Source organism: Rissa tridactyla, chromosome Z (genome assembly GCF_028500815.1).
Source record: "Rissa tridactyla isolate bRisTri1 chromosome Z, bRisTri1.patW.cur.20221130, whole genome shotgun sequence".
Taxonomy (NCBI): domain Eukaryota; kingdom Metazoa; phylum Chordata; class Aves; order Charadriiformes; family Laridae; genus Rissa; species Rissa tridactyla.
In genome coordinates, this window is record NC_071497.1 from 12,490,507 (window position 1) to 12,517,555 (window position 27,049).

Consider the following 27,049-nt stretch of genomic DNA (forward strand, 5'->3'; position numbering starts at 1 on the left):
CTCCTCGTGTACTACACTGGTAACTCGCTTTAAAATCATTGGCATTCAACCTAGTTGTGCAGAGAGGGGACACAAAGCATTACAAGATACTACGAGAAGTTAGCATCAGCATCTGAAATAAACATGATCTAATGGTATGAGGGAAGGGCATCCAAAGTATTCCAGTGTGTTCCCAACGTGATTTGAGAAAACTATAGAATAATTTCTGGAATAAACTGGAACTTAAAAAGCTTGGATTCAGCCTGGGAAATCCTCAGGAAGGTATTCTATCCATGTGGTTTTGCTTGCAAGAGAAAAACGTCATCTTGCAGATGGTGGAGGAGATTGTGTGTCTGTGTGTGTGTTCATATGTGCGTGTGTATGTGTAAGCAGCAAGCGTTCCGTTCATTGTATGTTCACTAGGCTTTTCTGAAAGCACCATTTCCAGGGGAAATCTCTGTTGTAATGAAATTGCCTTCTCCAAGCCTGCCTGCCAGCTCTTTACAAATCCTTTCCATGTTGATGCGCTTAAGCCCTCTGCTTTTTGATGGTCTTTTCCCTGTTGTATTCATGCATATTATTTGTGCTTTGGTTCATACTGATCTGTAGCAGATGGGGAAGTGGAGAGCAGAAGGAGTTTTTCCCACTTTAAGTGTCCCTGAAGGTGAAAATATCTGCCCTGGGCTTCACCACTTGAACAGAAAATGCAGGTTTCGTGTGGCTTTTGATGGCAATGTGCACAAGAAGGTAGTGCTGGACTGTGACTCTATTCCATTACAAAACAGCAGGTAACAAAAAACATTAGAGCTTGTGAATAAAACTGCTTTTGTCATGTGACAGAAGAGGGCTGACTGGTCCTGAAAAGGAAGGCTTCAGAGCAGCACTTCAATTGCTTTTACAATCACATTCCTGTATCTCTTTAATTGTCTTACTAAAATCCACAGACTTCATGAATTCCAGTAATTCTTTACTGTCTCCCCGCAAGATCATATGGTCATTTAACACCACCCTCCTTACTAAACAAAAGGGAAATCTTTACCCCTGATTAAAAACCCTTCTGCAAACAAACAGTCTGAGGATTGCTGTCCTTTAGCCAAATATCTTTTTGGTTGAATTACTCAATGAAACATGGCCAAGCATCTCTCCAAATATGGAGAAGAAAAGCACTATATTCCTCCCCCTTCGTGTTCCCCCAAATACAGCTGGACAGAACACATCCTTGTACTCAACCCACACAGTAATTGTGCCTGCAGAGACAGCGCCGCAGTATCACATACCCTGCAATTTTTAGAGGAATGCAGGTCATTTCTGTTTTTACAGTGAAGATGTTAGTGACTTTGTGCCACAGTGCAAACACAGCCACAACTGAAACATTAAGTCTTCTGCAGGAATCTTGCAGCATTCTAAATTTTATCTAAACTAGAGAGAAAATGATAGCTTAAGAACAGAAATCAGAATCTGATGTTACTTAAGCTTGTTCTAAGCCTCTCTTTGTGCTCAAGCACACAGTGTCTATCTGGGGAAACCTCACAACATGGAGGTAACAGAGCCATATTTATTTCTTCCATTTCAGCCGTTGGCAGGGTACAGGTTTGCTCTGTGCTATCCACTTCCCCTTGCAGATGTCAGGCAGTGTTTCAGCTGGGGATGTTTAAGATTGTATGAGGAGAAAAGCTTGCAGGAATAGTATTTATAGAGCAGGAGAAGAAATACTTGCATTCTCAGAAAATGACCTCTGAAATCTACCATTGGGGAGCCATTAATACAGTACCAGGGATGAAGTGCCAGTCCTTGGTGGGTGGCATCCCAAGTCATCCAAAGCAGCAGAGCTATTCTAGGAGAGGGGGCGTAAGAGGAAGAAAGGGATTTAGGAAGTTGCTTCTTCCTTTTTCCTCCTGTACCTCCTGGAGTGCGAGTTCTGTCCCCACCGCTGACAACCTTCACTTCCTGGTGCTGCCAGTTTCTTACCTGCCTACAGCTCTAGCTACGTTTTTCATTCTCTGCCCCTAACCCATGACAAAGACCAGGCAGGACTGCAGTCTTGCTGCAGAGTGGAGCCTGCCCTTGAGAACTCCCTACAGTAGGATGTGTTGCTGGAACATGCTGCCTCAGCAGTTTCTGACTATGGAATATTTTTTTAGTGGCAGTAATGAAAGAAGCATGGAAGAGAGATCAGGATGTATTTTACATTCAGTACTGAGGTAGCAAAGCCAGACAATCAAGATCTTGGTCATAAAAACCAAGTGGGTTTTTTTTGGACATTTTAGGTCTCAGCCCTTGGCTTAAACAGAACATGAAGCACTGTTCAAGGAGGAAATGAAGAATTTTCTGTAAAAATGAGAGTACTCTCAAAAAGGAGAAAAAGAAGAGATTAATTTCTTAGATTATCACTTATTGTATCATTAAAAAGCTAGGACAGATACTTTGCAATCCTTTCAAATAGCAATAATTCACTGCCTTTAATTATTTTAAGATAATTTTTTCAGGGCTATCTACATAAATTGTCTAAACACACACAAATTGAGGGCAGTCAGTTTTGATTTATACATGCAAATCCCATTGACACCTCTGGGAGTTCTGACACAGACTGAAGAGAGTACATGGCCCTTAAATGAGGGCAAAATGTCTGTCCACATGACTTTGGAAAAAGATTATTACGTAGGAGGAGAAAAGTCAGCCTGCCAAAAGTTTCTCCTTTCAGGCAGAGGTCTGGGTGTTTTAGTCTTCAGCAGAGAAAACAAGCATTTGAATGATCCAAGCTTTGGGTTATCAGTTCAAGCTATAAAAAAGAAAAACAAGATTCATATTGCTCCGCAGTATCCAGACAATGACAAAGTTTAGTCATAGGAATTTCATCTTCACTTGTGGACAAGCCCAGTGCACACTAAGAATATCATATGTCTAGCTTCCAAGATAATAAAAAAAAAGGTAGGCAAAATCAAAACATCTGCTTGTCTCCGTCTGCACAGCAGATGTTGAATATACTTTAAAGTTAAGCTCATGAGAGTTCATGAAACACACTTTGTCCATAAGCACAAAGTCAGCCTGTTGTTGGCCTAGTACATTCATGCTAAAGTGAGTACATTTTGCCGTATTCTATGCCCCAAAGTATGTGCTGTATGATTTTTGTAAAGATCTAGGCAAACATTAAATGTGAGAAGACCATGAACGGCTTTTTTTATCATAAAAGGCAGGTTCAAATATGGGAAAACTGGAGACTGTGAAAGCTCTGGTGTGGCAGGACAGAAGATACAGGCAAGGTCTGTACGGTGAGGTCTGTTTAGGGCATTTTTTTGTTCCTGAATAGGCTGACACAATTAATAAAGCAGGTTTGGTAGACAGGCTGTTGCTGGTTGCTTTTTCAAAATTTGCTGTGTGTTGTAGCCCTGAAACACAAAAGCTCTGGCAGTCTTTGACTGTGCTTGCTTACAGTGCACAGGCACTGCCCATTGTGAATATCTGCCCCACAGGGTGTTTGGCGCTAACCCATCAAAGTGCAACAGTGCTCTGGCAGAATGAGAGTGACTTTTCAACTCAATTCCCTATATCAAAAAACCCGCAAAGAACCTAAGGAATGGTTCTTGAAAAGCGTGTTTGGTGCTTTTCTGAAGGAGGACTTCAGTTCTGTCATTTCCAGAGGTACCGAAGTTTAAGGAGTCAAGGAGAGAAGGTTTAGGGCTTCTAAGGGTTTCTCTGTGGATAAGAAAGGACTCCAGTCTCCGGGGATATGGCTTCCTCATTAAAATTCACACAACTTTTAGTATCGCCCATGAATATCAAATATGTTAGATATGCATTTAGGATACTATGATGAAAATACTGCTCTTGGACAAGAAATTATTTTCAGCCTGGAAAAGAGATAACTGAAAAGATGTGATAGGCAAAAGAACACAGATAGCAAGTCATGAGGAAAAAACAGAGGCGATGAGTAGGGAGTGACTTCGCTATTGTTTCCAATGCAAAGATTATGTGGCTTTAAGTGAAAATGGCAGGGATCTTTTTCAAAAGGAGATGCTTCACACAACAGTGTGTGCCTAAGCAATTGAACTCCAAGCCATGTAATAATTCAGTGGGTACTAAAAGTTTGTGTGAAGAAAAACTGGAATAAAAATCCACCCAATGCCTTAACACAGCACAAAGGTACCTCTTCCGTCTCTGAACACTTGGAGTTGCCTATCCCAGATTTCAAGAGGGTATTAACTACACTTGCCTAGCTTTAAACTCTTCCCTAAAATGTTGGAGTTAAAAAGAAGATTCAATGTAGACAGCTCCTTAGTCTAGTCTGGTATGGCTCATATTATATTCACATAACCTCACTCTCCCTCTGTATGAGAGTTCATATGCGCCTTACTCAAAATATTATTTTGAAGTTAAGCCAACCCAGGACTGAAGACATGAGAAATAGAAATGCTTTCAGAATTACTGTGATACACATCTAGGACAAAGAGCTCTTAAAAACACAATGCCAAGAGAAGGAAAATATACAAGCCTGGAGAGAGAGTGTGCTCTCTTTTCTCCTACAGAAAAAGGTATGAGTTCTGTCAGTAACTTCAGGGACAGCAGGAATAATTAACACTGAGCTCGACATGTTACCATGGGAGCAGGAAAAAACTGAAATGAGAGCTGGAGTGGTAGGAAGGTCCGGTTACCTCTTCCTTTACATATTAATGAGGACAGCATTGGGACATCCCAGCCAACATTCATGTCACAATACTGGGACAACTGGAAGGGCGTCAGCCTCCATCCCCTCCTTTTGCAGGTATCTGCTACATCTTTTCTGTCCTAACAGCAGGTGCACTCAGCACCTCAAGAGCTTACAGACCGGTGTTTGAAGTCACACACGCAACCCTGCCACGTCCAATTCAGCAGCCTATCAGAAGTTAAGGCAAAGAGAAAGGAGGACATGCTATGTTTTGGGTTTGGCTCCCTCGCCCACTTGAAATCACACCAAAGGTGTATGTGCTTGCAGCAGTTAAACCAAAAAAAGTGTTTGGAGTAAACTTAGTACTTCTTCTAGCAGCCTGACCCATTTGGTTCATGTGACTTTGTTTCTGGTTGAAGTGACATTCAGGTTATATCCTCTTATTATTAACAGTCCAAGGTGTCTCCTTTCCTGTCTGGTTAACAAAAGCTAGATAATACTAAAATTTCAGCAAAACAGAAATAGACATCAGGGAACTCCAACTGAGACTGAATGTTCTGGGCCTAATCCTTCCATGCATATTCAGGCATAATTCCCATTTATTGCTGATGAAAATTTTGACAGAATAAGGGCTAAGAAAGATCCCCAAATTTGGACTTACTCTGGAAATCAGTGAAACCAGTGGAGCCATGGCAGTAGACACTATTTCAGAATCCCAGATTTGAGTCCGAAGCAAATAATCTAAAAGTTTTACCTGTATTCTGTTGTATAGCGGAAAGAATTGTCTGTCTTCACATACATGTGTCCGTGTAAGTGGTGGCCCTAAGGCTGTCCACCTGGTGCATGATGAACCGTATGCTTTGTGTACTCCCCTCTCTCGTTGTCTGGACTCTGCACAGTAATCATGTCTGGCCCTGTATCTTGCTATTTACCTTTTCCGTGGTCTTGTATTTTGTCTACTTGTCACAAAGATTTGCTTGCACATGTGTCAGCCCATCAGTATTGCATGACCACAAAGGAAGAGGGGGTTAGATGAACCTAGTTCAGTCAACATATGCGCTTACTTTGATGCTTTTGATGTTTGCCATTAGAAGAACTTTGTCAAGAAGTAAAGCATGATCCTCAGTTGAAATAAAGAAACTGACCATTTTTTAATTTGGTTTCCGTGTTTTTATAGTCTATTACAAATACCTGTTCTTTTAGGTTTTATTACCTACTCCTTTTTCATGAACTGTTTTATAATTTGGAAATGAATTTGTAAGATTTTACTCTTGTAAAGGGTTACACTGTGAGTTTCTCACACATTGTCTGTATTCCCAGTCTTCAGAGAAGTATGTTAATAAATATTGTGCTTAGTAAATCTGCCTACCTTTGCTTCTCCTAATTTCCATTAAAGGACATTCAGGTCTTTCTTTTTCTTCATGATCCCAACTTTTCCTGATCCAAGAACTAGACTTCATCCTTTCTCATTATAGGCAATGAAGCATGGATAATTATGACCAGAAAAGCAAACAATGAAGTTTAATACCTCTTTACAGAGTGTATGGTAGAAGATGAGTTGTGTAGTTTTTGTCAATGGACAACTTGTACTAAAAGCTCAGGTACTACTTTGAAAAAATTGCTGTATACTTCAACGCTATCACCACTCGTAGACAAATCTTGGAGAAAAGACACAAAATAAATTTGGTGTGTATATTTTACTGTATCTTGTACAAAGCCTATTTTTGTCATAAACAGGAAGAAATTATTTTTTGTTTCCCACTGAAATAACTAGAAATGTGCAAGAATTAAGTCATATTGGAGAGTCATGTCTAGTCAAGTCAGCACTAGTACCTTTCCATTTTATAAAGTTGTTCTACTTATGTACATGTTGGTACTCTGTTCTTGTTCTAGGCATACTTAACTGAAACTATGTTTTAAAGAAATCATTATTTCCTTTTGGCCTTCAGTCCTGTGTTCACTGAAGTTTATGTGACTTCAGCCACTGATGTACTTTGTATTAGACGGAAGGGTTTTGGATAGATTTGGTCTAAGGATTCTCTTGCGGTGATGTAGTCTTTGTCATTGGTGAAGACAAGGGACTTCTCTGTACCAAGTGCTGTGGGAAAGGAAAGAGAGGTTCACGGAGGCTGAGGGTACCCAGCAGAGCAAACCTTCATTCTGCTTCAGCAGCGTCTCATTCTCAGGCATTCGAGGTTACAGAGCTGTCATCAGGGCCATGTGCTAAATACCACCGTAAGACCAAGCTTGGCCTCAACTAGAATCTACTGCTGTCTGATGATGTCAGCCTTCATCATCAGGGATGTTACAGCCCCATTTTGTAGATGAGTTAAAAAGCCTGGTGGATCCTGATAAAAGTCTCATGGCTCATGGACTTCTAAAAGAATCAATCAACTTCAAGTTGGATTAGATCAAGCCTCTTAAAATCATATGAGTGATACTTTAAGCACATGTTTTTACCAGAAATGTGGGATGGAATCACTTAGGGCAGTGTGGAGAAGTTGTTTATACCCAATAGGATATAAATAGCATTTATAAATACCTACTCACATGTTGTGAGGGAAACACCAGGGCTCGCTAGTAGCCATTAGGTAGGAAGTGAAGGTCCTGGATCATGCACTGTGTATGAAGAGGTACTTTGTCTCTCTTTTGTTACTTTCTTTTCTGCCTGTTGGTGGTTTCAGTTCTCGTTCCAAACTTAATGTTTGCATTTTCCCTCCTCATCATTTGTATGTACACACAAAACGTGCTCTTGATATTGCCCCTTCTTTTAAACGTATCAGTGCCATACCTTGATATATTCGATATATATACTCCTTGACCAGATTGCTTTCTGATCTTTCAAAGATCTCCTTCAGATCTCCAAATACCAGATGGCATCTGTACAGGCTTCTACTTAGAGAAGAGCCAGACTATTCTCATATATACAGCAAGCAAATGGGGACAATTCCTGTTCATATCTTTAAGACACCATTATTCACAGAAGGAGCCAACAAAATGACAGAATTCCTTGTGAGATAGAATCCCTAAAATGTCTTCCTTGACATCAACAGAAGTGTCATAAGACAACATAATTGATTTGAAACCTCTCTTTGTGAATGAAAGCAATGGCTTATTTCACCCCAACTTAAACTATCTTTTACACTCAAAGCTTCTTGTTTATAAACACTAAGTTTGCTTATTTATTTACAATTAATTAACATACTTGCAAAATTATTCCACATGGAACACATTTTTTTCTTCAGAAGTACAAGAATTGCCTCCTTTTTCGTTTCTTTGTTATTTTGTTCGTGCATGTGCAAATGCCAGACCATGGGTCATGCCTGTTTGATACAGCTGGTTAAGGTGTTTACAGGTTGTATCACATCACAATATTTCAAAAGGAGAGTGCGATTTTTAGAAATAATTATTTTATTACTTAGTAAAGTAATGGGGGCACGCAGAGTCTTCAGTGTTGCTATCTTCAAAAATGGACAGGCTCCCTGCCCTGCCAAATTAAAACAATATATGCAAACTTTTTAAAGATAATTGTCAGCATTTGTACCCATAGCAGCATTTATGTAAACTAATCACTTTAATGCACACCAGCTTCACTAGGACCGAACCATGAAATGGTACTTTTTGCTGAGGATAAGATCACTTTTTTCCTCAGCTTCTATGTGCTAGAGCCGTGCTCTCTTTCCCTCTCTTGTCACTCTTGATGAGAATTTTAACTTCCAAGGAGACACGGTGATTTGGATAAAAAAAATCAGAACAAATACCACTTACTTAAAATTAGAGGAATAAAGAAATGGTAGTTGGATGCCAAACATATTTCCAGACCTCTTACCACAATCTCTGAAAAAAAATATTTCTTTCTCTGGAGATTTCTTCTCATTAGGTGCTAAGCCCTTCAAGAACTATAAAAAGTCAAAGTATTTTGTTGCCTCTATCTAAGAATGTTGCACTTTCCATGACCAGGAACTTCTGCAGGTTTTTGTGTTCCACTTGGCAGAAATAAACTCATTAGCAGTGTACCGTTATTGTATTTAAATAAATATAAGGAAAAGGAATATAGTATAGCAAAAATCTACAGTGTTTATTACAGCTTGGGAAAGTTTTAATGTTAAAAAATGAAGTGTGAAGTACATTCACTTGCTTTTTTTTAAAGTTCTCTGAATTTGTCAAACACTGAAAAAAAGGCTGTATAGTCAAAATGGAAGAGGAAGCCTAATGCTGTATGAACTCTAAGAGTGAGTTTTACTTCTGTAGTGTCCTTAAGAAAATAATTAGTTATGGTTCTGCACATGTTTCTTAAGCTTCCATAGATGTATGAACATGAAAATTTCTCTTCTTTCCTTTCTTTTGTCCTCTGCAATCTCAGGTTCGCAGCTGCAGGATTTGCCAGTATGCCTACAGAAAGTCATGAAGAAACTGGTATGCATACACACAGTTAGTGCTCGAGTTCAGGTATGTAACCCTGCTCAGGAAAGACATGCATGATAAAAACCTCAAAATCAAAGCCAAGTTCAGTGACAGCTCAAATTCCCACCAAATTCATTAAATAGTTGGATTTAGAAAAAGAGTGGGAAGCTTCAACTCCCAAAGTAAAGTTTGCAGCACTGAAAGGGAGATAATAATGGAAATTGCTTTTTGTCCTTAATGAAAGGGTGAAGCAATACAAAAATGTTCCTTTCCACAAAATAGTAGTGTGAGGTTTAAAACTTGCTAATTTCATATACTAAATTTTATTTATTACTAGCTGCATACATTATAGACCAGCAAACAAGACCCTTTTAAAATAACAAATGTAGCTAGGACCTAGTTGGGCAATAGTGTTTTTTCCTTCTCCATTAAACAGAAAGAAGAAAGTGTCTTTTCTTCTTTGTTTCATCCCTTCCCCTTCATTGTTTACTTCTGCTTCTTTCTTCTGCAAGCACAATTAAAAGTTTACAGTACGGGAACATCTTTCCGGAGTGTTAAAACTTTGGGACCCTCCACTTCCCCAGAGAACAGCTCAGAAAGATCCAGAGTAGAAGAAGGACGATGAACTCTTGGAAAGCTGTCAGGGGTAAGGCAAACGGTTGCCCTTATGTATGGAGGAGGGTTCTCTTACTCCAGATGTTAGGGAAGAAGGGAGGGTGCTTTTCCAGTCTTAAAGGCTAGGGCCAACCCTCCTTTTTGGTGTTGAATATACTATTATGTGTGGATAGGAAGACTACTCATGAACAATCGCATAGAAAGCAGTGGGGCTGGAGCCACTTTCTAATGTAGATACTGGAAAGGAAGAACATGAACTGAAGTATCTGTTACAAAAATAAATACTGGAGCATTTAATCCTCTTCCTGTGTCTTTGGCATGACTGCCTGTCTCAAGCCATCTCCCCAGTGCACAGCTGGAGTGAAGTGGACTGTCCACTGTTATACCTATAGGAAAAATGTGGTGTTTCCCTGCCACCTAACCATTGCCTCGCCTTAGAACCTGTTGATGGCTCTTTGGATTGTTGCTTCTTAAGGATGGCCAAACACGGAGGCCTATTAGGTCACTAACAAAGGTTAAGATAAAGAGTGTGAGGGCAGCTGGAAAACAGAAGAGGCTAAAGATTCCTTTTCTTCAGTGGCGTAAACCTAATCATGGAGGCTACACAGACAAAAACCCTCAACCCACTACACTAAGCTTAAGCAAAGCCAGATCAATTGCAAATAAAGACAGATGAACTTTATCTGAAAAAAACAGGGAGGAATTTGAAGCTTATCTAGATAAATGGGATTTTGGTGATAGACCATGGCTTTTCTCATGGGCATAATTTATTTTAATTATCCTACACATGGAAAAAGAGGATGCTTTGGACAGAAGGAATTTCGCTCAGACATCTTGACCTAATTAAGAGTGCATTGACATTTTATATTTGAATTCTGTCACTAACATGCACATGACCTTGGAAAGTCACATTGGTAATTGTTTCATAAAACAATCTTAAACATTCACATGAAGCAAAATGGGAGAGCTCATTTATTTTTCTGGGCTTTGAATATAGAGGGGTTTGACCACTTACACATTAAAATGCAAAGATCACTGCACGAGTATGCCTAGAAACTTCAACTTCCTGGCCTGGGTTGTTAAATAGTCTGCATAGTTGAGGCAAAATGTTAAATGGCAAGATGCTTAGTTCACCAGTAAATGTTCTGGCATAGCACAGACGAACATACAGAACATACAAAATGCATGTGTTATTCACTGTGCTCCTACAGTTCTACAACAAATAAAAGAAGCATGAAGAGCATGTGTCTTTCTGGAAAGCTTATGGCTCTGCCGTTCTAACATGATTTTTCTACATGATCTCCTCATCACTGGATTTGGTTGGGTTTTTTTGGCAAGAGAAACAGAAAAAATGGTGTTTGGGCAATAAATGTAGGACTAAGAAAGTAATATAACCAGAAGATTTCGTAGCCTGGAAAAGTTATTAAGAGTGTTTCTACTGTCACCTTGGCCTTTGAGTCGGGGCTTGTGTGGTGGAGCATTCAGCTTCTGTCAGATCTGCAAGGTAGCATTTGGTTTAGAGCTGATAGACCCACTAGGTTTACACAAAGGCTTTAAAAATAAGAAAAATTATTTAACATTTAGCAAAGCATAATTTCTAATAAAGTCTACATGCAATTCAAGGGGATTCTTGAACTGAACTTGACAGATTTACTTCTGAGAGGTGGAAAGTGCGTGCTTTGGATCTCTGTGTCTGGGGAGAGCCATTTTGTCATGATTCCACTTCCTGAAAGCATTGGAAGAGCTTTGTTTTTCCTCTAGCACACATTCAAAACAAGTTTTGAAACCTTGAGAACTGTTGTGAAACAGTCATCCTCTGGCAAGCTCTGCTACTTTTGCCTTCCAAATATTTTAAAATTTATATTGTGTCTAGCACACCATTTTTCCGGAGGGCCATGGGAAACATGCAATCTCTGTCTGCTACCTTAATCCTATATTTAAGACCACTTGAAAAGTTTGAGGGATTCATTCAGGTTGCAAAAGCGGTTACTCTGAGGCTGCGAAATGGCACAGCTAGGTTGTCTCTTTGACCCTTTGGACACAACTGCGTGCACTGAGCAAGGCAGCAGTATCATGAGCAAGGAGTGCTGACATGATTAGTCTTGCTCCATACACGCACACACCTGGATGAGTCTGAATGAAGACTGTGCCTCTCACATGGCCAGCTACTCCATACAAATATTTCTGGACACTTTAAATGGTCAAACAACTATTCTTAGTAACTAACCAAACACTTAACAAGCATATTTGTTGATAGAAACAGGATCAGGGTCTTGCAAATTCATTGGCTTCACGCTGTTCTTCTGACTTTGTTTGCAAACTTATTTTTAGTGAAGATTCAGCATTATGTGGGTGTCTGGAGTCCTTTAAAGTCAGCTGATGCCCAACATCAGGTTTACTGTCTTATACACAAATGTCAAACACACTGTAGTAAGTAAGTAGTAAGTAAGTGATCACTTACTACTAATTTAAAAAATCTTCAGACTTCAGCTCCAAATTGGAAAAGGGATAAGCTTTTTTTGTCACATAATTGTTTTGAAAAGAAAATCCAACAGGAATGGAAGAGACATATGGAAGAATCGTCACTCCACAAACCCATGAATTTTGCGATAGTTAGTGAAACAGGTGCATATATAATGCTACATGCTACTCAGAAAAGCTCCGAAAGTTACCAACATCACGCAAAGTAAGGCACCCACCACTGCAGCTCTCCCTGCCTTCAGCAGAAAGAGGGCAGTATTCAACATTTGAGAACATGGCCCCCACTTCCATATGTTTATGCCAGAAAAAACTCTGTTGTGCACCTGAAAAGTAGGTTTTCATAATGTATTTTACGCAATTTATTTACAGAAGAAATGCTAATACTGGGGCTAAAGCAGAACTGCTACTTCTGAGAACAATCTGATACCACATCCATCAAACTTCCTGGACTGCTGCTTTTTCCTGGTAGTCTCAGTTTTGATTGCAGGTTGAAAAGGTAAAAGAGCACCCACTGCAGCTGACACAGCTCTTGCAGACTGTTTGTTTTATGGCAGTACCTCCTTTTTTTTTTTTTGGCTGAACTGGTTTTCTTTTTCCTGCTCACTTAGGAGCCTCATGAGCCAACTGACTCCAAAGAGACAATGCAGGAAATTGGGTGGATCAGTTTATTATTCTGAGCTGTTTGTTTAGTTGTGTGGGGCTTTCACTATCTCTGGCATTCCAGAGCAGCCTTACTTTGAGGACTGTGCTGACGCTAGTTAGCAAATAGGTGAATTAAGCTGTCTGTTCTGTTCTTTCTCTTTTGCCTGAAATACATCTGAAAGAATCAAGACAAGGTGAAGCAGTTGCACTGCAGGTTAGAAGTCCAGCAGTTACTCATTCAAGCTGAGTATCAAAAGGTAACGAACCAGCAAATTTATGACATCTGCTTTAACAGGGTGCAGTCAGTTTAGTAGGATGGAAGTAAAATTGGACTTGCTGCAACGTACCTTACAGACGATCATTGTTGAATGGGCTAGTGAAGAAATGTGCCTGAGCTGCAGAAGAAATGAAAATCCTGACGACTACCAGATTTGTATTTTTACATCAAGTGTAATTTCCACCTGCCTTCTGCTGTTATGGGCCAGATGGAGGTCCAATCCAAATGAAGGAAAAACAGAAAAACAGAGCCCATTGTGCATTATGTTGTGACAGTATTCTTCATGAATTTCAAGTCCTTGTATATATTGGGAAAAAAAAAAAAGAAAAGAATCCTTTCAGCTTCCTCTTATAGCTACACAGAGAGAACAGAATAAAAAGCATTGTATCCCTGTATAAACCTGTCATGCAGCCACATCAATACATCAATATTATTATATATGCCTGTTCTCTTGTCTCATCTCGAAGTCAAACTAAACAAAAGAACAGGAAAGTCATCAAATGTGTAAAATAACTCTTGGTCCTGGGAACATGATGATTGAGAATGCAACTATACAAAGCATAAGTGCAGAGGATTGAGAACTACTGCTGTGAGTAATGCAAGGGCTGAAGGCAACAGACTTGAAATGTGAGGTAGCCAATTTAAACCAACAAAAATAAGTTATTTCCCCTTTTTTTGACCTTTTCTCCACTCTACACACCACACAAGTTAGACTTTGAAAGTCACCTAAGGTGGAATATTGTAGAGGACAGTGATATGAATGGGTTAAACTACGTTCAATAGATTCAGGGAAGAGAATTACATATGGCTACTAAACTCTATTAACTCAGTACTTCAAGTCTAAACTCAGTAGCTACCATACCGGAAAGTTCTTACACTGTTAGACGCTGGACGCTGAGACTTTTTACAAGAAGAAGAAGGAAAATAAGGTGTTTTAACTTGTGCTGTTGTATGGTTTTCTTAAGCTGTCATTAGCGTCCACTGTTGGAAATGAGCGCTGCTCAAAGCAGCATTTTGCCTCACCCAGCATGGTAGTTTTTACATCTTTTGTGAATGCATTTTAGAGCTGGTGGCTCGATGTGTTTTTCAAAATCTTTTGCTGGCTTCTACAAGAACACATTGAAACGCCTTGTTTCAGTGGCCAGCAGCCTGTGGTTCTAAAGAAATCAATTTATGTGTGTGGAGGCAGCAAAGGGAACAGCACACACAGAAGTTGTTTTGGACTAAGCTAAAGCCAGCTTACTCTAGGAATGCAGGGGAAAAAAAATTCTGCTGTTTACATAACTGGAATGTTTCCCCACTTGTAAGCAGGTCAATACTTTTATCATGGGTGTTCAACAGTGCCGAGGTGGAAAATCTTGTTTCCTTCAGGTACCTCAAAGTACAACAAACATGTGATAGAGCAGCTTTACAGTTTATCGGAGAACAAGCCACTTACTGATGCAGCAGGACATGTTCTGTTGTAAGCCATATCTAGCTTGTCACCGCAGGACTTGTGTTCTTGAGTGTGTTTGCACTAACCTGGACAGAGTCAGCAAGAACAGAGCACAGTGCATATCTGAGAGTTGAAAGTCTGTTTCCCACCCATCCTAAAGACAGACAGAGAGGGAAAGCTCGCTGCCAGAGGCGTTGTTTAAACATAACAATTGTTAGGTCAGAGCCTTGGAACAGCAGACAGGCCTCGAGATACCACCCAAGAGATGGGATAGGCTGAGAGCCCTGTACAGAGAGCACAAGAGATTTGGAAATGTCTGACAGAGGAGGAACCCCACCCAGCTTCCAAAAATAATGCAGAACAAGCCTCACTATGCAAACTTATGAAAGGGTTGTATACAAACTTATGAAAGACTGTATACAAGTTCATGGTAACTTGAAACTGTCATTGTTCATGTTTGCAGGGGCATTTCTTAATCTGTTTCCCTTTGCTCCCACTTCCTTGATTGCAAAAAATTTCTTAAAGAAGCTTTCTGTTCAAGATGAGGAACAATGAAAAGTTCATGCAAAGAGGATAATCAACATCCATTTTGAAGAGATGAATTCTTATGTATGCAATTCAGAGAACATTCCAGTTATGGTGGCTCTTAGTTATGCTAGTGCTTACCTCTGATAAGAAGTGCTTAGAGCGCACATTCATACTAAAGGCTCAGCTCGATCACAGCCATGATACTTGGCTTAGAGATTCTGAGGTGGCAGAGAACAAACAGATTCTCACCATACTAATGTCAGTTAAATCATAAAGTATCTTTGCATAGAATTAGCTCATTCTGTCAAACTGACAAGGATTTTTTAGACAAAGCATTAGCAGCGCTAAGGCAGAGGGTGGCTGTGCAATATCCTCTAGATTTCTAAAACCGTGATAAAGTTAATCTCCATGATGAGAACCATGAAAACCAAGGGCTACCATACTGGAATCTAGTCAACCCCCTTCATTTGCAACCCAAGTGAGAGAGCTGATGGTCCTTTCTTTGGCTGAAAAACAACCCAGCGCCTATTGCAAACTTATCCTTGAATCACGCCCATTTTTATCAACTTCAGACAATGAAACTTCAGATGTAGTGCAGTTGCAAACCTAAAATCAGGGTCTTGTGTTAAAAGAAATCACTAGTAGTCTGTTGATCTGCCTTCCCCGCATGCACGTGTGTAGATCGCATGTTCCACCCTGCGCCACAACAGCAATAATCAGCTCTCCCAACTAACTTCTCATGTCATGATCAGCTTTGATGATCAGGTTTTTGTTCTTACATACATACATCTTTCTTACATCTTTGAGAACTGAACTTCAAGCACTCTGGTTATGAACAACTCAATAATGAATTCTCATATATTGTTTATTGCCTTTTCAGCATAAGGAAGCTAAGCGCAGGTGAATACATAATGTGTGCATCCCACATAGTTTTGAACCTGAGGACAGCCCTTCATGACAGAGTATTAGAGAGTCTCAAAGACACTAACAGATACTGAGTTACTGTAAGCTTCATACCAGGCATTAGGAAGAAAGATACCTTAGGAAGGAAAGGCAGCTGTACAACCTTAACCTTTACTAGACATCAGGGAAGCCAAATTGCACGGAGGAAGCCCGCAGCAACACAAAGCACGTGGTGTTTTTAGTGGGCATTTCTTAGGTGCTGGTGATTCCCTCCACAGGACACAGAGCATGAGGACAGTTCTTTAGCTCGCAGAGCAACTTGTTATGTGAACTGTTGCAGCACTGCTACCACAAAATCACTGATATGTAAACGCAATAGCATAAAAGGTGTGATTTAATTCATTGCAGGCAGACACACGCTGATATTTCCCTTCTGTTTGCTCTGTCTCACAGGAATTTTGTTTTGACTAGATACTCAGAAACCTTTTTTACAGGTGTGTGTGGTCTTGCTGACTATAAGGACAAACCGGATGGAGAGGCAATGTTTCTGGCTTAGCATGTTGGTTTATGAAGTTTTTGTGTTCCTTTCTTTTAAAGAAAGGAGTCAGGCAGGTAGGGAAGGGTGGCACAGAGACAGTAATGTTCCCCCCGTGGGGGTCAAGTGGAGAGAGGCTGGCACAGAGCTTGTCTCCTGTCGTTCATCCAGACACTGACCTCTGTCCTGTAGAAAGCGCTTGGGGGTGGGGGGGGATGAAAAAGCAATGGTGGTTGACTAGGATGTGTGTAACCCACAGGGGAGACCAAGGGCTTCCTGGGCGCTGCTTTGGCTGTTTGTGTGGAAGCATCTCACATCACTTGAACATGCTAATCTCCTGTTATGCTCACAGTTTTAAAATACTATTTCTCCTTCCCAGTTGCCAACAGTTTATCCAGGAACAGGCAGCCTAAAGAAGGTGGTTCACTTTCACTTGAGTTCTTCACTTTTTGCAGGTGCGTGAATTGGAGCACCAAGAAGTCATGTATTTTGGTCAAGATCAGAAAGAGGTTGTACATCATCAAGGATTGTCACCCAAGATCTTCACAGGTATAACCAGACCCCAAAAGTTACAGTACTGACCGTATGAGTTGGCCAAATATGGATCTAACTACTCTTTGTGAAGTACCTGGAAGGCCAAGGACAAATCAGACATCTTAGATTTGGTGTAAACACATTTGACTTAGTCTCAGATGTCTTGAGAAAAGAAGAGGAAACAAAAGCCACAGTCTGTGCTTCGGAGTTTATTTATATTTTATGATGTAAGTGTAAGTATGGTAAGAAGAATTCCTTTAATTAATCTGTAAAAGCAGAATAAATACTGATCACTGTAGAAAAATTAGATCACAGGGTGAGAGACTGAGGACTGCTTCTTCAAGAGTCCATCTACTCCACGAATACACTGCATTAAAGCCTCTAGCAATTTTTTGCTCCCCGCGAGCAGAGGAGAACAAGTCCTACTGTTAAGTCAAGTTGCTTGTGATTAATTCAGACAGATCTGACAGCAAAAATTAAACAGCATTTGGCAGAAGTCACTCTTAATGAGACTGTCATTAAGAAAGTCACTCTACAGAGGACATGTGTACAACTTCCCTCCCTCTCATTTTTCTCCCAACCACTACAACATGAAAGATGATAATTTGTGTTCGTTTTCCTAAAATTATGATCCCCGTTGCTACCACATCACATATTTACCAGAAGAGCCATTTGAGCTTCCAGCTAAATAAGGCAGGATTTTTGGACATCTGCCCTCCTTGGCTGCTGCAGACACATGTTGGAAATAGAACACCAAGCTCTGATGTTAGGATACCCTAGATAATGTCCCATGCAGAAGAAAGGAGGAGAGAGATAGAAGAGAGCTGAAACTGCAGGCTAGCACTGGAAGTCTGCTGCCACCCAGGCTTGATTATCCTCAGTGTTAAGTAGGTGGGTGGTCATCTGGGCTGAAACCTTGGTTGTCATATATGCAAACCTTGCTTAGAGTATCTGAGGATAAGATTGAAGAGTAAGTAGGGTCTGTCTGGGTGTGAATTTGTGAGCAGAAACAGTGCTTCAGCTAAATTTGTAGTTAAGAATGTATTTTTTTTCCCTTCTAAGAGCAACAGCCTCTGTTCCTTGAAGTGGCTACAGCATCATCTAGTGGAAACTGACCAAAACTATTCAGGTCATGGTTGTATGATCCAGCTGTCAAACATCAATTCATGCCCATAGCATTTTTTACATGAGGCAGAAAATATTGTCCCCTTTTCTCCAGGTATAAAGAGTTACCTAGGAAGAAGAGCAGGACCAAGATGTTGGCCTGGCCTAGCCAATCCAGACACTGGCTGGTGTAGTAGCTGCTAGATCAGCTGTGTATCTCCAGCTAGGCTGGTCCTCTTCTTCTGCAGAGCTGTTCCTAGACACTCCCAAATTAAGCCTGCAAAGGCAGCAGTGAGGAAAACGATGCCTATGAACACTGTGGTTCTCTATGTCCATGACAATGAGTGGAAAGTGTTTTAAGTGCATTGATGTTCTTGGCAGACATAAACAACTTTGTCTTTTACTCACTTTCTCACTGTCTTGAAAAGAACCACTTTGGTCCTTGCTGGGAAGCTTCCAAAGATCATCAATGCCAAGAGTAAAAAAAATAAAAATCTTCACTGTTAAGTAGAAGCATGCACCTTGTGTCCTATAAGAAATCACAACTAAGCAGCAACGGCACAAAGCTGTGGCAAACTGCATCCTGGAAACCAGCATTTTAGCAACTGCTATCCATAGAGGCAATACTGAAATGTGTAGAAGACAGAGTCCTGTTTCAGAAAAGTTGCTCTACAAGCTAGAAGGTCGGTGAAGAGTAGCTGCTATTGCTAGTGTGTCAGAAGAGTGAGTCTAATCTTCCCACTACATCTGAGCAGCATTGCACAGCTACTGCACAAGAGTAACAGCTAAGACTCTTCTGGTGGGGATTTCAGTCCCAATTTTCCGTGCTGTCTTTCGAAAGATTAAAGACGGTAGATAGTGTTTACTGTTTCAAGAAATTAACATCTCTTGTGGATCAAGAGAACAAATGCAGGGCAAGGGAGGGGTCTGTACAAGCTCAGCACGGCAAAAGCTGCATGAAACACCAGGACCACGAGCAAAGCGTCCTGCTACCCTCTGGCGATGCTCTGGTGAAACTGCAGACAGCTCGCAAGTAACAGCAGTTTCTTGGACGGTCACAAACACAATTGCTCTATTAAAACGTGAGCCAAACCTTAAAAAGACACATTTCTGTGGTTGGCACGTCTGGTTGAACATAGCATGCTTGAAACTACTGGTGAATATTGGTTAAAACTAAGGATTAAGTCAGAACTGCGCTTTCCAATATACATAAAAAAAAAAAAAAGGCATTTTTAAGATATTGCCACATGCTGTGTGATCTTTTTGCATATCCAGGACTCAAGGTGTGAAGATGGATATAAGAAAAGCTTAAAATTATGCAGGCCACAAATATTTACATACTATAGATGTAATGATGTTTGAAACTGCTCTAGTGCCCAAGGGCTCTGAGCAGAATCTTAACACCTACCAGTTACTGAGATTTTCAAGCATTTTTATTCCACCCACAAGTGATTTGCAATAAGCAGCACAAATGAGGAAAAGGAAGTCAATAAAACGAGCAGCCAGTCACTTCTACCTGCAGGCATAACCTCATGTCTCCTGACTGTTTGCGAGGCAGGGAAAAGCCCCACACTGCAGAGTAGGCAAGAAGTGACAGTTTCCTGATTAAGTCCTTTCCAGAAAGATTAGTCTGTTTTGAGACTGCAAGAAAATACATGGTTTAAAGCAACTTCCTCAGAAATGCATGTTGTGTAAAATGTCAAATAATGCCATTTCAACACTTATAAAAGTATATTTATCCAAAGGGAATCTAACTCCATAAATACTTGGTTAAATTTAAAGACCAATAACATTTTGTTTCTGTTTCAGCCCCATATTGCTGGTTTTTTTTGAAGTTCATTTCAGGATGGTAGAAGAATAAACAGTCTTCTCAACTGAAGAGGCAGGAATGTATTATTAAGTATCATTTTGTCCCATTCTGTTCTCATCTCCTCTTCTGTCTGCCCAGTTGCAGCATCTGTGGTCACTTGCATCACAACTGAGCCACAGGAGGTGGCCCTGCAGTAGAGGCCCTGGTAGATGCATGGGCAGAGATATCTGTCAGAAACGCTGGTGCCACAACATTTCAGGTGAAGGGACAGAGAGTGGTGTTGAAAACAATGACGACAAAATTCTAGTTATGAAGGGCTTTGAAGGGCTGATCCAAAATCCATTGAAGCCGTTAACATCTTTTCCCAGACCCAATTTTGTGTGACTTCTATTTGCTGCTCTGATTTTCCTCTTGTCAGGGACTTTATGAGTTGAAACAATATTTTGTTTTTCCCCTCAGCCCTTTGAAATTGGCTAGGGAAGGATGAGGAACTACATTACAGAGCTGGGGAGAGCACCTCAGAGATACAAGAGAGGCCAAACCTGCAGGGTAGCCTCTCCACCGGGCTGCGCACTCCACTCCCCACAAGGCTTATTTCTGGCCAGAGCTGACAGACAGCTTGACATTTGCTTGTTGCTCCCTCTGTCACGAAGTCTGCCCTCCATCCAGATCAAAGGAGCCCACACATGGCAACCTTTGCTGTGGGTGGCTGTGCACCCTGCCAGAGCCACTCCTGTGTGGGCACCATCAAGGTTCAGCCACGCTAGGAAGGAAAGCCAGGAGGAGGGGCTGGCATGGATTTTATGACACGTTATAAACGCAGATTGTAAACAGTGAAGTCTCACATGTTTTTGAGGGAAACATCCCCATCCTCTAAAGGCTGCTCACGTCTCTCCAAGCCTGCAAGTTCTTGTACTCTTTGGAAAACCCATCACAAAATAACTGAAGTGCAGCAGACCTGGTATGAGCGGAGGCACTGCGCAGATCGTGCTGAGGAGTGCAGCATGGGTCTTCCTTGGAGTACAACACTCTTCACAACTTCTGAAAGGCTGGAGTTGAGACCAATACACCCTAAGCATTAATAGGAATGGCCAGAGGTACAATTTATGTCCTTTTCCTCTGGGATAACTACTTTTCAGATACGATTAGTTAATTTTAGCTCTGCCCAGCTAGAATACACTTTTCTGGGAGACAGGCAATGTCCTCTGGCTAATGAAAGATGTAACTAACCATTCAGTGCAGCATCATCTGTGAGCTCATGTGAAAACTGGAATAGTCTCCCACACAAAATCTCTGCTTTTTTTTTTGCCCTTTTTTTTTTTTTTCCTGGTGGCACTGACATGACCAAGCAACAGTTCTTCCCCCGTTGTACCACACTGTACAGCCACTCTGGCTCATGCAGTTTGCCTCCTGCACGCTGTCCCCTGCAGTAACAAGGGTGTCTCTAAGGGAATTTAAATTGCAGTGTAACAGGCACCACTACAGGGATCTGGACGATAATTGCAGCCTGAGCCCCAGACTTATCCTCACCCCTAGCTGTCCACAAAGACTTGCTTGGATTTAGGAAAGACATTCCCGAACAGGCCTGCTCCCCAGCATACTGACTGGTCCCAGTGCCTCCAGGTTACCTTCCCCAAACAGAGAGAGGGATTAGAAACATCAGTCCATCCCCAGATGAGCACTTTTTGGCCTTATGTGTTTTGGGTGCTACTTCCCTGGGGGCCAGTGATGGGGGCCAGTGATGGAGGCCAGCCAGGGAAAGGGCAGGGCAACTGCCTGTGCAGCAGTCTGACAGTGTGCATGGGGCACCCCGACCCTCGAGGGAGGCACTGTGCCCTATGGTGGGCTGCTGTAGGCCCCCCGAGCTTGCCCTTTGCCAAGTGCTCCTATTCAGCCACAAGCTCCACGTGTGGATACAGCAGCTGTTGTTGGATGACTTTTGTGAACACCTGATCAAATTTTCACTGCATGACAGAGCATAAAATCTGCCTGTGTGAAGACCATCCCTGTTTCTTGTTTCTCCCACTCCTTGAGAGTACCACTCTCATGGGGAAAAAGGTCTTTTTCCATGAAGGCCGCAAGAGACAGCTCAACTTGCATGGCTGAATTGGAGTAGCTCCATGACAAATCAATACTGTGTGAACAATCTCCGCAGCCAAGCATTGTATCCTCTGGCTTTCCTCTTCACATTCCTGTCTATTCACTTTCATGACAGCTTCCACTGGTGCTGGTGCTGTGTTAGGTCTCCTGATCAGTGTGGAAGTCCATCTCCTGCCAAGGGAGCTACTTTCAGTACAACCTCAAAATCACTTCCATCACCCTCCTCATCCCTCTGCAGTGTCCCAGCTTTGCTTATTTATAGCTTTGTGGAGGGAGCAGATACAGCCATCTTAGTCTTCCCTCATTCTTCACAAACCTCCAGTACCACTGGGACCCTAAGAGGGACAACACTCCCCCCTCAGACATACGGGAGATAATCAGGGACCAGCTGCCAGGGTTAAATTTGCTTGGAACAGATTAATTAACTGAAATTAGATGCAAGAAGATTTTCCACAGTGCCCTTCATCAGGAACGTGGTGAATATGCCTTGGTGAGCTCACTCAGCCCCCGCTCTAGGCTTTTTATATCTTATGCAGAATGGCTGGGAACAAGCTACATGAATGCGACTCACCCTTATATGCAGAGAGTTGTTTTTGTTTTTTTTTTTAAATGACATATCTCACTTTCTTCTCACTCCCTGTGCAACTGTTGCATAACAGACTTTCATTGACTAGAATCACAGAAAATTCAACCTAGTCAGGCATAGTTAGAAGGTTTAGCCCTAAGCGATGCTTTACTAAAAAGCTGAGTGTATTTACTGATCAAATAAATCAATATAACAAAGCAGCTGAAAAGTGTCAACATTTTTCTTATCAGAAAATCAGTTAAAGAACAGTTAAAGCCCTGCTGCAAGGAACGCAGAAAGAAAAGGAAGGACAAAAAGTCGGACCATGTTTTGGTATTTTTGAATAAAATATTTCAGGTGATCACGCTGAGGAGTTTTTTTTTTGCCTGGAACCTCCTGAAGCCAAAACCACAACAAAAATTACATGTACATGCCAAACACAGACTTTGTTACAGCTCGTTGTCTCAAGAAGTTGAGCTTTTTAGTGACAAAAGGGATAATTTGTGGCCTGAACTTCACATGTCACTAGGCTGTCCTTTGTCTTGATTTAGCCAATTTTTTGGAAATGGTCTCTGGCATGAACTGAACTGATCTTCTAGATATGCATGATCACACCAGTAGTTTGGGTCAGTGCATGTGTTAGTGCACCTGCAGGGGTCTGGGGAGAAGGACAAGGCTGGGTCAGTCACAGAGACACTGAGTCAGCATCCCCCACACCAGCCACTTCACCTGTCTCCATCTGAAGACAGTGCAGTGAATGGTGGAAACAGATTTGTGTCTTGCCATTGGTTGTTCTTCCAGTGAATCCCTGGAATGCAGTGCTCCAGGCTTCAGAGTCTGTTTGAGCACTTTGGAAACAGCTGGCTTAAAAAACCCCAACTTCTGCTTTTCACATTTCACATCTCGCATCCCATTTTTCCCCTCTTTTAGTGGTCTACCTTCCTGGAGTCAGTCGAAACAATGCAATTTATGTAAAAAAATTAGAGTATCCCTTGCAGAAATTAATCTTTTGTACAGGAGCTGGTCACAGTTTCAAACGCAACCAGGAGATGTCAGTACGCCCACAAAGAATAAACCTCTGGAGGTGGTTTTAAGCAGTGCAGAACACACTTTAAGGAACGGATGCTTAGTGTCCCTTGAGAAGTGAATATTTGGATATCTTTTACATATGACATGGCTTAGGAGAAGGATTCTTCCTGGAGAATTAAAATTCTTCAATATTCGCATGGGAAAGCTACTAGCACGCCTGCACCTGTGTTTTACTCATGGACAAGGTCAGGCAGTGGCCATCCTATTTCTCGAATATAACAGTTTGCTCCCCCTCCATAGCTCATACTCCATGAGAGGGCTGAAAGTAAAGAGAAAACAGAAGAAGAGCTGAAAATCAGAGCTGGTCTTTACTGGAAATGTTCATGACCTCTATGTTGCTGGCTCACACCTGTCTCAGATTTCATTGGTTGGATACTGTTAACATTTGACAAGTGTTTTGTGCCTTTGATTTAATGATCTCCATGCAATTGCTCATAAACAGACATCCCCCATCTCATAAATCAGCGCTGCTAACAACACCCAAAGCAAGTGTGTCAAAGAAACCAAAATGTGATGGTCACAAAGAATGAGCTGCTCGTTTACAGGCAGCTTGAGGAAGCAATAGGGACAATCACAGACCTTATTCATGTTTTAGTCAGTCTTCCCATTCTCTCTCACCCAGCAGAACATTTTCTAAGTTTATAAGATCAGGGTAACAAATAGGACTTAGTTTTTTGCCTAGTCAAATTTGCAAGACAGCTCTCCTTGACTTGAATCACGCATTGGACAGCTTTCCATACATCATTCAGTGATAGCATCTGCACACCCATGAAAAAGTAAAGCATATCTGAAAAACAGATATCTCAAGAGCTTCAGGACATATCTCAGGCTGAATGTACTCAGCTCTATTGTTTAGGTGTGTAAGAGTGGCTAAACCTCTCCATATTTGAAGGAGGCAAGATGATGTATTCCTGAATAATCTATTAGTAGCGAAATCCTGTTAGTTTTAAAGCTCTTAGTTGCAATCCATGCCAAGACAACAGAAATAATCTGATCTACTAGAAGAATACGGATTTTCCCATTTTATGTAGTTAAGCAAATATTCAAGCGTTCATGGAGGCACAATGTTGGCTTCCATTGGCACTGCAACATAGCATTAGTCCAGACGCTAAAATGCAACATCTACTGAAATAGATTTGTAGCTTTCATCCACTTCTACTATGTACTGTTTGACCAGATGATGGGATTCATTAATTTAGGACAAGTTATGAGTGTATACTGTGAAAGTCATGGGCCAAGACATTGAAGGTCTGAGAGATGGAGGAAGAGGTAGGAAGTAGCGAGCATACGATGCCTTTTCAACTTTGCTATGAACTATTTGTCATTTTGTTAAGTCAATCTGAGAAAATGCTCTTCAGGTCTTAATTTGTGGGCACTGTGAAAGCTGTGGATAACATACTGACATTGTGGTCACACTTTTCACAGGCAGTTGTTAGAGAAACTTTGTGCAGTTTTAGGAACAAACCCCCAGGTCCAAACATCTTCCAGTAGAACTGAATTAGATGAAACTGCTACTGGGATAGAAAGAAGTCACGCCAACCTTTCCTAACCCCCAAGGTGAGCAGCTGTGTTTGGCATGTTCTAGCCTGTGTTCCCCTCCTCAGGTCCTTCTCTGATAAGACTGCTCTTCCTGATGCAAGAGAGAACTTTGTTGTCGACCGATATACCATGCTGACTATCAATGTTCTGTTTGTTATCAAGTCTTAAATACGCATCTGTATTGCTGCAGTGCTAATAACGAGACACCCATGGTGAAATGACGAAAATGGTGTAGTTTACTTGTCTCTGGAAGGGGGTATTGTATTGTTTCAGAACTTTTGGAATATGCATCAGGCTCACAGAAAGCCTGTGGAAGGGGTTTCACAATAGGATCTGGTTTCAAGAGCTGAAATTTCACCTGAAAAATTGAGTTTGCAGATGGAAAGCCCACTGTTATTTCCTCTATGTATTGTCAAAGCACATCCTGGGATAACGAAACATTTAAGTGTTAAACTACATGTTTGAAGCAATGAAAAGAAGTCTGAAATTTCCAATGTCCTAGGTCCTTTCATGGGTGGATGCATATGCCCTACGATGCATATGCCCGATGTGCAAGCTGCTGGAAGAGTCTAGCATGGTGCTGAAAATGAACTATCATTTTCCCAAAGATGCTCGGGACACAGAGCAGTGCACCAGCCTGGGTGAAGGGAGCAGATGGAGGTGTACTGTGGACTCAGGTCTTACCCTTCAAGTACAAGGCAGGAGAGCTATCGGCTATGATTCATCGTCAGTCACAGAAAGTAGACATACTTTCCCAGGGACAAAGCTGGACTCCTGCACATGTGCATGAGAGCCTCAGGCTTCCTCAGACCTCACTGCTGGAGTCTGTTTTCAAAAGAAGTTGTTTTTCATCATAAGTCTAATTTCTTCCAGCTTTTCTGACTGCGTCACTTTCAGACATTAAAACATCACAAACCACTCCAAAGTACGCTCCTCCAACTTAGAAAAAAATCAAGTTACAGTGAAGACTAAATTTAATATATGAAATATAATCATTTAACAACAGAGAAAAGCTTTTTTGGGCTCTGAAAATGAGTAAAAGCTCCTCAGTAGAAACAGTTTAGCATTAGCACTCCTACTTATTCACTCTTCAGAAGGAGAATTTGGAAGCAGATCTGGAGAATGCCAGATGAAGTCAGTCAAGTTTGCAGCTGGTTCAGTCAAAATCCACAGTGGGAAATGCAGGTTATGCCATCAGCTTAAGACTGAACAGGCTGCTGCAGTTTGGGTGTATTGCAGAAAGGGCGCAATATATCCAGAGATAGTGGCAAAATGGATGCACAAATAGAACACATTCCCATTTCAACAGGCAAAGGAAAATTGAAAAGGAATTTCCTCTGTAAATATTTTTGACTAGGAATCTATGTATTTTCTCCTATTGGATTTTTTAGAATAAAAACCCCTTATATGGAAAGCTGGTCAAAGACTGTTTGAAACATGGTGAGTTTGCTAAATCCAAGGCAGAGAAAATAGAGAGGGATTAGAAGCCAGCTCTTCAGACAAAGAACCAAGCCAACAAACCTTCCAAAGACTCCATTAACTCATGGAATAATTGAGGTGGGGAGGGACCTCTGGTTGTCCAACCCTCTGCACAGCAGGTTGCTGTTTGCCTTGTGCAGTCAAAACTTGAGTATTTCCAAGGCTGGAGATCTTGCAACATCTTCAAGACCCTCTTCCAGTGACTGACCACCCTCATGGTGAAAAACTTTCCTTAAGTAAAAGGTAAAGCAGAATGACCCTTTTGCAAATTGTGTCCTCTTGCCTCTTGTACACCACAGAATGGCTGGACATAAGGTCTGCCCTTCCCCTCCTCCTCTCCAGGCTGAACTAGCCCAGCACCTTCTGACTTCCCTTACATGCCCTATGC

At 41.3% G+C, this 27,049-nt stretch overlaps 1 long non-coding RNA gene across 1 annotated transcript; it reads left to right on the forward strand.

Moving 5' to 3' along the window:
- Positions 1 to 9,042: 9,042 nt before the first annotated feature.
- LOC128902191 (uncharacterized) lies at positions 9,043 to 17,014 on the forward strand. The gene is made up of 3 exons (XR_008463678.1): positions 9,043 to 9,070; positions 12,946 to 13,020; positions 16,897 to 17,014. It is a non-coding gene; the product is annotated as an uncharacterized LOC128902191 (long non-coding RNA).
- The last annotated feature ends 10,035 nt before the right edge of the window (positions 17,015 to 27,049 follow it).